This window comes from Protopterus annectens, chromosome 9.part0, assembly GCF_019279795.1.
Source record: "Protopterus annectens isolate FY-2018-M chromosome 9.part0, PAN1.0, whole genome shotgun sequence".
NCBI classification, from domain to species: domain Eukaryota; kingdom Metazoa; phylum Chordata; order Ceratodontiformes; family Protopteridae; genus Protopterus; species Protopterus annectens.
The window spans coordinates 1,578,098,877-1,578,111,663 of record NC_056743.1 but is presented as its reverse complement, the minus strand read 5'-3'; positions in this window follow the sequence as shown (position 1 = coordinate 1,578,111,663).

The following is a 12,787-nucleotide window of genomic DNA, read 5'->3' as shown; positions in this document are numbered from 1 at the left end:
AACCCAGAAATCACAGTCATGTCTATAAATACACCTAAAATATAATATCACTTCATGTAGCATATTTAAAGTGATAAATCTTCAAAAAAGCATTTTATAAAATTACATTCATAAGAACAGCAAAATCCTGAATCTGTTTGTAAAAAGTTCAGTATTTCAATTTCAACAACAGTTCAAATTATTTTAAAATGTCTTGATAAACAAATATATATCTTAAAAATAAAAAGACATTTTTACCTAAAATATAGCACCCAAGCCAAGGCTCGAACCCAGAACCTTTGCTTTAAGGGGCTAACGTTCTTCCAAGTGGGTCACTTATCTACTTAGTGCTTTTAATTTTAAAAGACTGGTAATGGATAAATATTTGTTTAACCTAGGCCAACGAGTAGAATCTAGACGTATTTGCCAACACAATTCGGCTTTCTCTAATAAATATTGCCATGCCCCTCCCCTGCAGGGAGGAGACATTGTGTCAAGAATAATAAACTTAAATTTTTGCCCAGGATGTTGTCTAATATGTTTATGATATTTCTGAGATGTTCCCCTATCCTATTCTTGTGTTTACGCTCGGTTTTACCGATGTAAAAACAAGGACATAATTCACATAAGGCACCATAAACAACTCTCTATGTATAACAGCTAAATCTATTCTTGATTTGAATTTTCATCCCTTTTATAATTACTTCTTTCACTTTTAGTATATAAAGGCAAAACTTACAAGACCTGCATTTATGCATATGGCCATTTTTGTGGGGTTGCCTTTGATGTTCAAGTAAGGTTTTGAAATTATTAGAATAGGTCGCTTTATGGTATATTTCAGATACAAATCTGGTGTTTTGAAAATCTTTTCTAAGTAAAATATCCAAATAAGCAGTTTCAGTCTCACTTAAAATGTGTGTTAATTTCAAAAAAGATGTTGAATTATTGATGTAGTCAAGGAAAGGGCCTATTAGTTCTTTTGGTCTGTCCCATAAAGAAAAACTGGGATGTAATAAGAATTTTTTTCTCCCATTCCAGCATGACAATGTTGGCATACATGCCTCCGCATGGTGCTCCCATTGCTACTCCTTCTTTCTGGATGTACAGTTGTTTTTCAAACACAATAACGTTGCTCTTTAATACCATCTAGAATAACCGTTCTAACATATTAATTCTATTCTGTGGTATAATTCCTGTCTCATAGGGAATAACAGTGTAAAGATCCTTTACATCCACAGTTATGAAAGTGAAGGAATTGTTGAAGGTGACAGTGTTTATTTTTTTCAAAAAAATCCCAAGAATCCTTACACAATAAAGGTTCTGTTTTTAATAAATCCTTAACCTCGAAATCTAAGACCTTTGGTTGTGGTTGGGTGATGGACCCTCTGGCATCTACAATGGGGAGTAAAGGGGGTTGGTGTGTGTCCTTATGTATCTTTGGTATTCCACAGATGGTGGGAGTAATAGGATGATCAATAGAAAGAAACTGGAATTCTTCAATGGTCAACATTCTGTCTATAAAAAGATCTTGTAAATATCCCCTGATTTGTCTGTAAGCTCCATGTAGTTTGTTTATTGAACTATGGGCATATCTAAGGGTCTCCAGAATCTCCTCCATTTTTCTAATATAATCATTTTTCCACATAAGGACCACCCCTCCCCCTTTATCTGGTTTCATCACCCTTACGTTAGTGTTGGAAGTCAGGAATTCAAGTTCTACAAGTTCATCAGGGCATACATTCTTCTTTATTGGTTGTTTTTAAATTCTCTCAGAATGTGTTCTAATATCTAATTCACCCACCCATTCAAAAGTGGCTACAATGGGTACAATGGGGGGGGGTTGTAGGTACTAGATATTTTTAGGGGGTGGATAACAGTTTCGACTCCTTGAAATAGAAAATTTAAATTCAGTTTCCTAGTGTATTGTTTTAGGTCCAAAAGTGTATTTACCAAATTGACAGATTTATTTGGTGTAAAAGTGAAACCTTTTGCAAATAAGCTAGATAAGTGTACACTGATGTCAAAATTGGTAAAATTATATACTTTAAAGTCCTTTTCTTCATTTAAGTGAATAACAAGGGATGGCAATAACACACCATTGCCCATACTGACATGCGTTATTGAAGTCATCAGAGTTTATAGTCACAGAATTTAATTTCTCCCTTGATTCCCTCTACATGCTCCCCTGTCACGACCCCTGTTCGATCTGTTGGTCTCCTGTTGATGGCTGAAAGTCTGTTGTCTCCCATAATTTGAACCCCCCCCCCTGTTTGCGTTGGTTCCTGATCCGCTCTGATATCCTCAGAGTAGGAAAAGCCCCTCCCCTAAAAAAGAATCATCCAAGTTGTTGTCCAGTGGGTCTTGACAATTAATATTGTATTCTGATTCTTGATCATGAACTTGTCTAGTGTTATAAGTCCATTCTTGGGAAGGGGGAAGAGAGGGATATGCATTATTGATGTTGTAATCATCCCTAAGAATCTTTTTTATTTTTTTGTTTTTAATAATGTCCATCTGTTCTTCAATAGATCAAAAATATGTGTATACTCAAATCTCTTTGTAGGAAACAAAGGATCTTGTATACTTTTATTGTCCAATAGCTTAACTTCCTGCCCCAGGCATTCTATCTAGGCCTCATTGTGTTTAACAACCATTTCCATGTATGTACTCTAGACCAAAATGGTCAAACAGTCTGATCAAGTCTTTATGGAAAGGTGAGTTAGCAACAAGGCCTGTGGTATAATGCCACATGCGTAACCCCTTTGGTACTTTGGTACTATTCTCTTATTATTACACTCATTGAAATAGCTGTTGTCCATCTGGAGCTTTTTAATCTTTATCAAAATACAGTCAAATACTTTCAAATGATAGTTGAATAAGTGGTTCATTTCATTCTCCCTAGTCTGCTGATTAAGGGTATATTTATTGTTTAACCAGTTTTCTAAAGAGGTGTTTGAACCAAACAATGTATTGTTAGTAGTACTGCCATGAAGTGCATTACCATTTAAAGTGCTGTTTGATGTACCACTAACCTGTGCACCAGTTTACTGCATGATTCTCCGGGGAGAAGTCTGGTTTAAGCTGGGTGGTTCTAACTACGTGACATGCTCGGCTATTTCCAATGTCACCAGGGTGCTTGGTATAGGATGAACAGTTATTTGTGATGAGGATGACCATTCCAAATGGTCCATTCTCTTCATTAACTGTTGAATCAAAACAGTAAGGTCGCCAGGTGAGGAAGGTGACTGTGATAGTCCATCAACATTTTCCATGTGTAATTGCCAACAATCTCACTTTTTTCTTTAACAAACCAAGCTGAGCTGGCAACTGAAAGAATTCCAACCCAAAATACAGGCTGTAAAGTACCCAGTGGTATAAAGGATATCTGGTGAGCTGAAGAAAACTGATAAACTAAAAAATGCAGTCCAAACCATGAAAAAACATCCAAGAAACCTCACTCTGGATATAAAACACAAACACCTTTTATTTTCCACTTGTATGTAGGTAAGCGCTTTCATCACAAATTCAGTTTTAACAGGAACTTCATAAGACAAACCCAGAAATCACATCACATCTATAAATACACCTAAAACATAACATCACTTCCTGTAGCATATTTAAAGTGATAAATCTTCAAAAAAGTATTTTATAAAATTACATTCATAAGACCAGCAGAATCCCGAATCTGTTTGTAAAAAGTTCAGTCTTTCAATTTCAACAACAGTTCAAATCATTTTAAAATGTCTTGATAAATAAATATATATCTTAAAAAATAAAAAGACATATAGAAAGGCATTTTTACCTATCAAACTCTTGGTAAAACATCAGCTAATACTAAATAGTAAAAAGCAAAGAAAATTTAGTTAAGTGCTTTCGTTTCAAAGGTGAAATTTCATCAGAATAACAAAAAAAAAACCCAACAAATCAATTTAATAAAGTTACATCATCAGTTACATGACACATAAAAAGCCCATGATAAAAAGGTGTATTAACCCCGAATTCACCTAAAAGTATAAAAATGTATACATATTCAAAACTCACATAAGCCATAGCAATTTCAACTTAAATAAACAAGTAATGGAAATTTTATCATTTAAACATGGGTTAACACCAGCATTGTTTTTTATCTGCTACTATAATTCATGAACCTCTATTAAAAGCTCTACAGCACCACCCTTTGGGTTAGGTCATGAAGTTTCTAACCCAAAAAACAAAACATAATGCTCAGAAAATTCAGAAATGTGCTTAGCCAAGGCATTTTAAGGTCATTCTTCTCAAGACTGTAAATACGTTTGTGTATCCTTTCTTTAAAGTCCTGTTTTGTTTTCCCAATATAGAAACCTTTACATTGCTGGCAAAGGCCTATATCAGCTATAGCCTTTGAATACTGATTACAATGAAAATTAGGGCTGATGGTAATGTTACCCACAGTTACAGCCTCTATGTTCAAAATATATTTACACATGTTACAATAACCACATTTAAAAGTCCTGCAGTTATGTCGGTTGTAATATTGGCCACCAATGTTATGCTCAAACAACTTCTTAAGACACAATTGTCTTTGAACTGTAAACATTGGGGGAACACTGAACATTTTCTCTAAATTGTCCAAATGACTAAATACACCACAATTTCCTTTAATAATGGTCTTAATACCTTCAAAATCTGAGCTATAGGTAGTAATAAAAGCAGTAGCCCAACTCTTAGATGTGGGGTTATTGGTCATCTCACTACTATTCCTATTCCCCAAAAGTGGGGTATAAGTGCTAGATTCCCTCTTAGCAATCACCTCAGTCTTTATGTGAATAAGAAAAACTTCTGGGTACCCTCTTCTTAAAAACATATTCTTTAATTTCCCACATTCAAATAAAAAATTAGAAAAATCAGACACCATCCTAGCAACCCTAACCAATTGCCCTTTTATAACTGCTTTTTCTGATGTAAGGGGTGGTTGCTAGTAAAGTGTAAACAAATTTGAGTATGTGGTTTACCTAAAAACTGAAGATACAAATCTATTGTTAAGTCTGTCCTTAGTTATCTCATTGTCAAGGTAATGTAGGGCTTCACCAGAAACAGAATTCATGAATTTGAAGAAGGAAGTGGAGTTGTTGATGTAATCCAAAAAGTCATGTTTCCTATCCTGGTAATCTATGCATAAAATACAGATGTCATCTAAATATCTGGTGTAAAAAGACCAGCATTTTATAAACTCAGAATTCAAAATATACCTCTTCTCTTACATTGACATAATTATATTGCCAACAGCAGGGGCACAGGATGAACCCATGCCCACTCATTTTTGTCTATAAATTGATCCTTCAAAGTAAATACAATTATTTGTCAAAACAATATCCATCAAATGGACAATAACTTTAATTTCTTTACCACTCATTTCACTATTTTCAGTTAGAAATCTGAACATCCATTCAAGCCGCTGTTGATGTGGTCTAACTCAGAATATGTCTTTGACATCTAGTGTCAAAAACAAAACATTCTTGTTATATAATAAATTGGAGAGCCATGTCAGAAAATCCCAAGAGTGTTTTACCAAGTAGTCAAGTGCTTGTATTGGTCCCCTTAGGTTTATGGTCAATAAACCTAGCCAAGGGAAATGCTTTTGAGGCCTTGGCATGAGCTATAGGTCTTAAACGGAGATCCAAAAGGTCCTTGTGGACCTTCAGTATCTGAAAGATAGTGGGGACCATAAATTGCTCCACTTTTAAAAACATGTACTCAGTCTGATCAATTTCACCTTGGATGAGCATGTCATACAATATACAATCTATCCTCCTATAGGCAATAAATGTTTCATTATAGGAAACCTCTTCATATGTACCCTCTCCTAAAAGGAACATAATTTATTACTTTAGTCAGGTGAGTTCATCAAGTCTACCCCCTCCCCCTTTGTCAGGTTTTATAATTTTGACTTTATTTTCACACAACATCTTAAGTAATTTAAATTGATCTAAAGTCATGTGTAATGGATTTAGATTTGTTTTGCAAATATTCTCAAATACTTTGCTCACGCAGATATTCAAATATGTGTAAAACTGGGCTAAGAGGGGTTAAAATACTTGATCTTGTTAGGGAAAATGAAGGAGTAAAAGTGGATTCATGGGGAAACAAGAGACTAAAATGTTTCTAATGAACAATTTGAGATCCAATAAAACATTGACTAATTTCACTCTAGCTGTAGGTGCAAAAGTGAAACCTTTTAAAAATATAAAAAAAAAATCAGTAACTAGAATATTACTATAATTAAAGACATTAAAATCCCTAGATTCATTAACACACACCACTTTTAATTTTTCCATAATTCTGTCTGTTTGTTGTCCATTCCCTCAACTGTTGGGCAGTCCCCTGTTGACTATAGTTGGACCAGGTTTGATTTATCTGCCTGTTCTGATGGGATTGGATCCTCCCTGATCTCCTCAAGGTGGGGGGGGTCAATAATAAATGGACTTCTGAGTAGTTGCCTCCTTGGTGTCCAGTCACTTTGATTTCATTAATCACTTTGTGAAAGTCATTAGTATGTGTTTGTAATGACCAAGTCTGTGACCTTGGGGAGGGCTGGATATGCCTTCCCTTGCTTGTAATGTAAACCATCCCATCTCAACTTAGCTTATTTTTTGTTCCTTAGTCCATTCATTAATATATCTGCTTTAACAAAAATATTATTGTATTTACAACAGAACTGATCAAACAGCAAGTCATTAGCAATAGAAGTATCCAGACTTTTTATTTCAGTAGATGTCTTATCCATGGATCTAAGATTGTCCTTAATTAGAACTTCCATAAATTTAAACCCATGCCAAACAACACTAAAAGTTTATTGTGTAAATCTAACCCATTAACTGGACTGGTCAGGCATTTCCAACAGCTCAACCCCTTTGGAACTCTCCCTGTTCTGATATTCTGTCGCAAATACCCATTCTCTACTTGAAGTTTTCTAAATTTGGTAGCTAGCCATTCCAATTGCTTTATTTGAGTCTCCAAATTATCATGGGAGATGTCAGGATTCTCAGTAAAAGGAATGTTCTTATTAAACCATTCATTTAAATTAATAAGTTTACCTTGCAACCCATCAGACAGAAGCTCAACCATCCTTGCATTATTGTTATAGTTAATATTCCGTGAACAAACTGAACTTGTATTGAAACACTGAGATGGTGTAATAGAAGACTCTTCTTGCTTTCCAAAATTCCTTAAAGTATTGTAATGGGGTTTCACTGAATGATCAGTCCACGAGGCCTGAACCCCAGAAACATCAGGTCTGTGATAGGATTAACTTGAGGGATTTGTTGAGAAAACTGTTGTAATAAAGCTGGTAATTCATGCATAGTGGAGTTAAAGTGCACTCAGAATGTGTAGATACCCATTAACTGCTATAAATCTATTTCCACAGATCTCATAGTGGAACCCAAAAAGAAAAAAAAACTAATAATAAAAAAAAAAAAAAAAAAAAAAAAACAACAACATAAATAAAACTAATAACCCAAAAAGCACCACCAATGGAACTCAATCAATAAGAGAAAGATGCTCCCCAATAATCGAACTCCACATAAAATGCCAAGCAATTCCAAATAGTAAAAGCAAAGCAAATTAAATTAAGCACTTTCATTTCAAAGGTGAAACTTCATCAGAATAACAAAAAACACAGCAAATCAATTTAAATACATTACATCATTAGTCGCATGACACTTATAAAAATCAACTATAGCCAAGGGATTCCAATGTCACATTTATAATAAGACCTCTCAATCATACAGAGTGCTTCTAAGAAAAATCTGAACTCCCTCCATACCACAGATAACAATGTATGCAGATTCAACTTACTAGCCCTGAAAAGAGAATACCACTGTAACTTATAAAGGCAAATGTAGGCCCGTATGTTGTTAGATGGATATTAAACTGGCTGACAGATTCAACCCACATAGTTAAAGTAGCAGATGTCATCACAAAAAGTAAAAAAATAACTAATGCCATTCATCAGGGTTCAGTACTGGGATCCCTTCTGTTCTGTATCTATTTATCAGATCTCCTAACATTAACAGATGGCTCAAGGCTCTTCTTATCCACCTTAATGTGGAGATTGTATTATCTTAGTGTATTCGCACTTGGGAAGTGAGACGGACAACTGGAATTTAGCAACAAAGACAGTGGGTTTCTATTTTTTTCAATTTCATCTTTGAGATATAGGGAAGCATGCTCACAAAGTATCTACCAACAGGAAGAAATGAGGAATACAAGGCTCCAAAAAAGATTCTGAAAGAGCCATTAATTGCAGATGGGAAAGCATCTACCTAATATCTATTCTTGGTTACGTGAAGAATAGGGGTAACTTTTCACGCACAAATACATAGTCAATTACTTGCTTTGTTTTCGTGGGCCTCCACGTATTTGCTGTCCATTTGATACAATATTGCCTTTTCTCTGACATATGTAAAGGACCAGGCTAGGATCAGAGAAGGATTCAGATGTAGGGATCAAGAGGGGAAGAATTCATCATAATCTGTAAAAAATAAATAAATAAATACAATAATAAATAAATAAATAAATGAACAATGCTGCCTTAGTCATTTCTAGTCCCTTATAGTTCTACACGTCAGTGAAAGCATTGGTATTACCACTTACATTTGTTTTTGCATAGTTTCAAACAGAGACTACAGCACAGTGGCTTAAGGGATAAGAACTCTGACTTATAGTTCTTTGAGTCTTTGGTTCAGTCCTGATCTCCAACTATTGTCTACATGGAGGTTGCATGACTTACCTGTGTCTGTATGTTTTCCCCTGATATTCTGGTTTCATTCTACCCCTGAAAATATGCTGGCTGATGGACTACAACAAAATATCCATATATGTTGCATTTTGTCTTTCCCTTTAATCCTAAACCTTTGGCTGGAAAAATGTCAATGACAACCAGTTATCTTACATGGTTAACAAATAAATAAAATGAAAATTAAAAGGAGTATCCAAGGTACAATTGGATGGCAACCCACTAGACCATGAATGAAGCAATCTAAGAATGACTCTCTTGCTTTAATGGCCTACATTCAACTTCCAAGAATCAAAACATTTGATTCTGAAGTACATATAAACATTGAGGAGGATGTGGATATGATCCAGCAGGAAAAGCTTTCCTTCTGATACATTTGTGATATCTCCCTAAATGTAAATACTAATGAAACAGCAGACTGACAAGGAAGAAAGATATGAGGAAGTGGTGTTCATGAAGACAAGGCTACGGTCATTCATGAAGACAAGGCTGCGGTTATTCATGAAGACAAGGCTACGGTCATTCATGGTTTCTTGCATAATGAGGATGCAGCACGTAAAACAAAACAAATTCTCATCAGAAATGCTTTGAGGTTCCTTTCTACTAGGAAATGTACAAGGCTGTATATAAGCATGAAAATAAAGTAATCTGCTAAGCAATCAATGTATTACTTAAATATGTAGCATGGAACCTCAATTTGATTTCAGCTAAGAGGTTAAAAGTTTGGTCCGTTTGATGTACATAAAAGAGTCACCTTGTACCCTTAGTATCAATAAGAACAATTTCTACCTTCCCAATCATAAAGAATAGTCAGTCACCTCTTGGAGGTGTACACTTGACTCAGCATGTTAAAGTCAGCAAACGTAAGTATCATTCCTTGAGGAAGGAAAATGTACTGACTCTATTTCTCTTTAATGGGGTGCCAAGCTCACAGAAATTCCAAGGTAATGAAAAATTCAACAAGCCACCATTATCCATATGTTACAAACCAGAGATATAGTTATAATCAGCTAAATGAGCATTATAACAATTCTGTTACCTTTGTCTGATAGTTTAACCACCAAATTATTTTGTTTAGAAAATTCAACCAAAGCCAACCATTCGCTCTTCATCAAATTATAGTGAATATTTTCAGTATTAAATTTATTAAATAATGTCTCAATTTCATATTGCACTATAGAGTGGAAACTCTTAATACCTTCATGACTAAATGGTGGAATAAATTAACTTTTTGTATTAACATTAGAGGTGTCTATAGGGCAATAAGCATTAAATTCACTATTGCATAAAGTAAAGGACTTAAATGAATCATTGCAAAAAATATTTTTATCTTTACTACTACTTTCAAACATACTTTGTTCAGTAACATTATCCGTCTGTGCTTCATGCTGAACATTAAAAAAATGCCATAAATGCAACTTCCGAACTATCTTAAAAATTCTATCTGCATTCATACAGTCTTGGTACCACAGTGGGCACAAACTTCAAACCATGATTTAAAACAGTATGCAAATGCTCATTAAGCCCAGAACCTGATAAATTAATAATTAAGTCAGTATTTACATGAAAACAGTCAATACCATCTGGTTCTCTTGCTGTTCCGCCATTGTCGCTGTGGTTCCCCTCTCTGTGGTTCAAGTTCTGGATAGTTTATTTTTCTTTGGCCATTAACCCCCCCCCCCATGGGAACAAAACTTTTCCTGCATTTATTGTCCGTTGTTTGTAACAGGCAAGGGAGGGTATTCTCTCTCATCTTCATAGTCACTAACATTCATAGGTTCATAGGTTGGTACTAGGCTATCAGCCCTAGGGCCTATACAAGCCTAACCATAACAATTCCCTGGCTATTTCTTCCCACATTATTTACTTCCCTGGACCCCTGTCTAGCAGAGTGACTGACATGATCGCCAGGGTGAATTTCCTTTCTCCCATCCAATCGTCAAGGTTCCTTTTGAAGAGGACCAAAGAGGCACTCTGCTTGATATGTATGGGCAATCTATTCGAAAGTCTGGGGAGTCTCTGGGTCAGGAACCTATCCCTCCAGCATGTTTTGTTTATTGTGATGACAAGGTTTAGATCCCTGGAGCGTGTGGCTCTGAAAGATTGGGATTTCATTAAATGTAGCATGTCCAACAGTTCTGGGTTTGACATGGCCTTGTATGCTAAGCAGAGATCGCCTCTGAGTAGATGATATGTGACAGAGTATAGCTGGAGTTTTTTAATGCGGTCAGCGTAGGGCATCTGCTTTAGGCCTGTGATTCTTTTAGTGAGGCATTTCTGCGGCCTTTCCAGTTGTTGCAGATGTCTTGAGAGGTACATACCAAATGGGGCATTGTATTCTATAATGGGTCTAATGAGGGATGAGTACAGTGGGACAATGACCTCCTTTTTTCTGGATGAAAAGCTCTTAGTGATGAGGTATGCCACATAGAAGGATTTCTTGACTGTTGTGGCGATGTGGTTATCGAAGGTCAGACCACTGTCCACCTGTGTCCCTAAGTCTCTTATCACACTTTCACTGTTTAGTGTACTGCCACCTATATGGTGATTCACGGGTACATATTTTTTCCCAAAGGGGATAACTATACATTTCTTGGCATTGAACTTCAGCCCATGGCTCTGGCACCAAGCATCTGTTTCTGTAAGGCCCTTTTGTAGAGTATCCATATCATTTGGGGATTCAATAATGGCTCACAGTTTGCAGTCATCTGTGAACTTTGTTAGCCAGAGTCCCTTAATGTTGGCCTGTACTTCAGAGAAGTAGATGCCAAATAAGAGCGGTCCCAGGACTGAACCCTGAGGTACTCCACTTGTCACTTGTCTGGAGCTGGATTTGGAGTTGGCTACTTTTACAGTGACGGTTCTATCAGTAAACCAGTAAGCAACCCATTGGGTGATGTAGGGATTAATATCCAGCTTAGTAAGTTTATCTATGATTCCAGAGTGGGGGATGGTGTCAAAGGCCTTGGCAAGGTCTAGATAGGCTGTGTGAACCACCTTACCCTTGTCCATGGCTCTGGAGACTGATTCAAAGACGTCAATCAGGTTCAGGAGACAAGATCAGCCCTTCACAAACCGAAACTGGGTGGGGTCCAGTGTTTGAAGGTTTGTGGTTGTCTTTGGAATCTTTGGCAATTTTATTTTTGTAACTAGCTTTGGAGGATTTTATGAGGGATCTCAGTTTCTTACTGAGGCTTGTAAGGGAGTTTTTTGCATCCTGGGATTTTCCGCTTTTCTGCAACAGTTTCTTCCTGTTAGAAAAATATGTATTAATGTGTGAATTAGTAATATGCTTAGTGCATTTAGAGCTTGAAAAGGGTTAACACATTTATTCTATTTCATACTGCATAAATCTGTACGAACTGCAGATGCTTTCTGACCTTATATTGTTAGCTAAAATCTTGCTTGTGCCTTGGAAATTTACTGAGAAGCAGATGATTTCTGCTTATGTTAGGAAAATAATGAATAGAACAATACTACTTATATGAAACTTAGACAAGGAGTTCTGCTTGTGCTGTGAGAAAATACACAGCTGCAGAAGTTATAGATAATTAGTACAAAGCCTGCTTGAAAATATGAACTGCAATCAGCATTTGCCTGTATCTGAGTTAGACAAATACCTTGAAATTTAACACTGTACAGTAGACGCCTGTAAATGGATTAGTGGCCACCAAGGCCAGGTTGTTTTTCTCAAAAGTTTCTCACAAATCTAGTCATGTCAGCAGAAAATCTGAGTAACATCTGCTGTAGAACAATGCTAAAAGTTGTGTTTGATTACGTCAGCCTTAGAAGGCCATGTCTTGTAAAACAGTATAAGAATAAGCATACTTCCTGTTAGTAGTTAGACAAATCCTTGTATTTGCATGTTTTTGTCTCCTTGCAGCAAGTCATTAAAAGTGCCTTAACTGAACCTTACGTGTATTGGTCTTTGAAGTTTTCTCCTTTGACACTTCCTTTTGTTGTAACGTTTGTTTATGGCAGGGGACCACCAGATTGGCTTCCTTTTTTGAATGAGAGCATCTTGGTTCTATT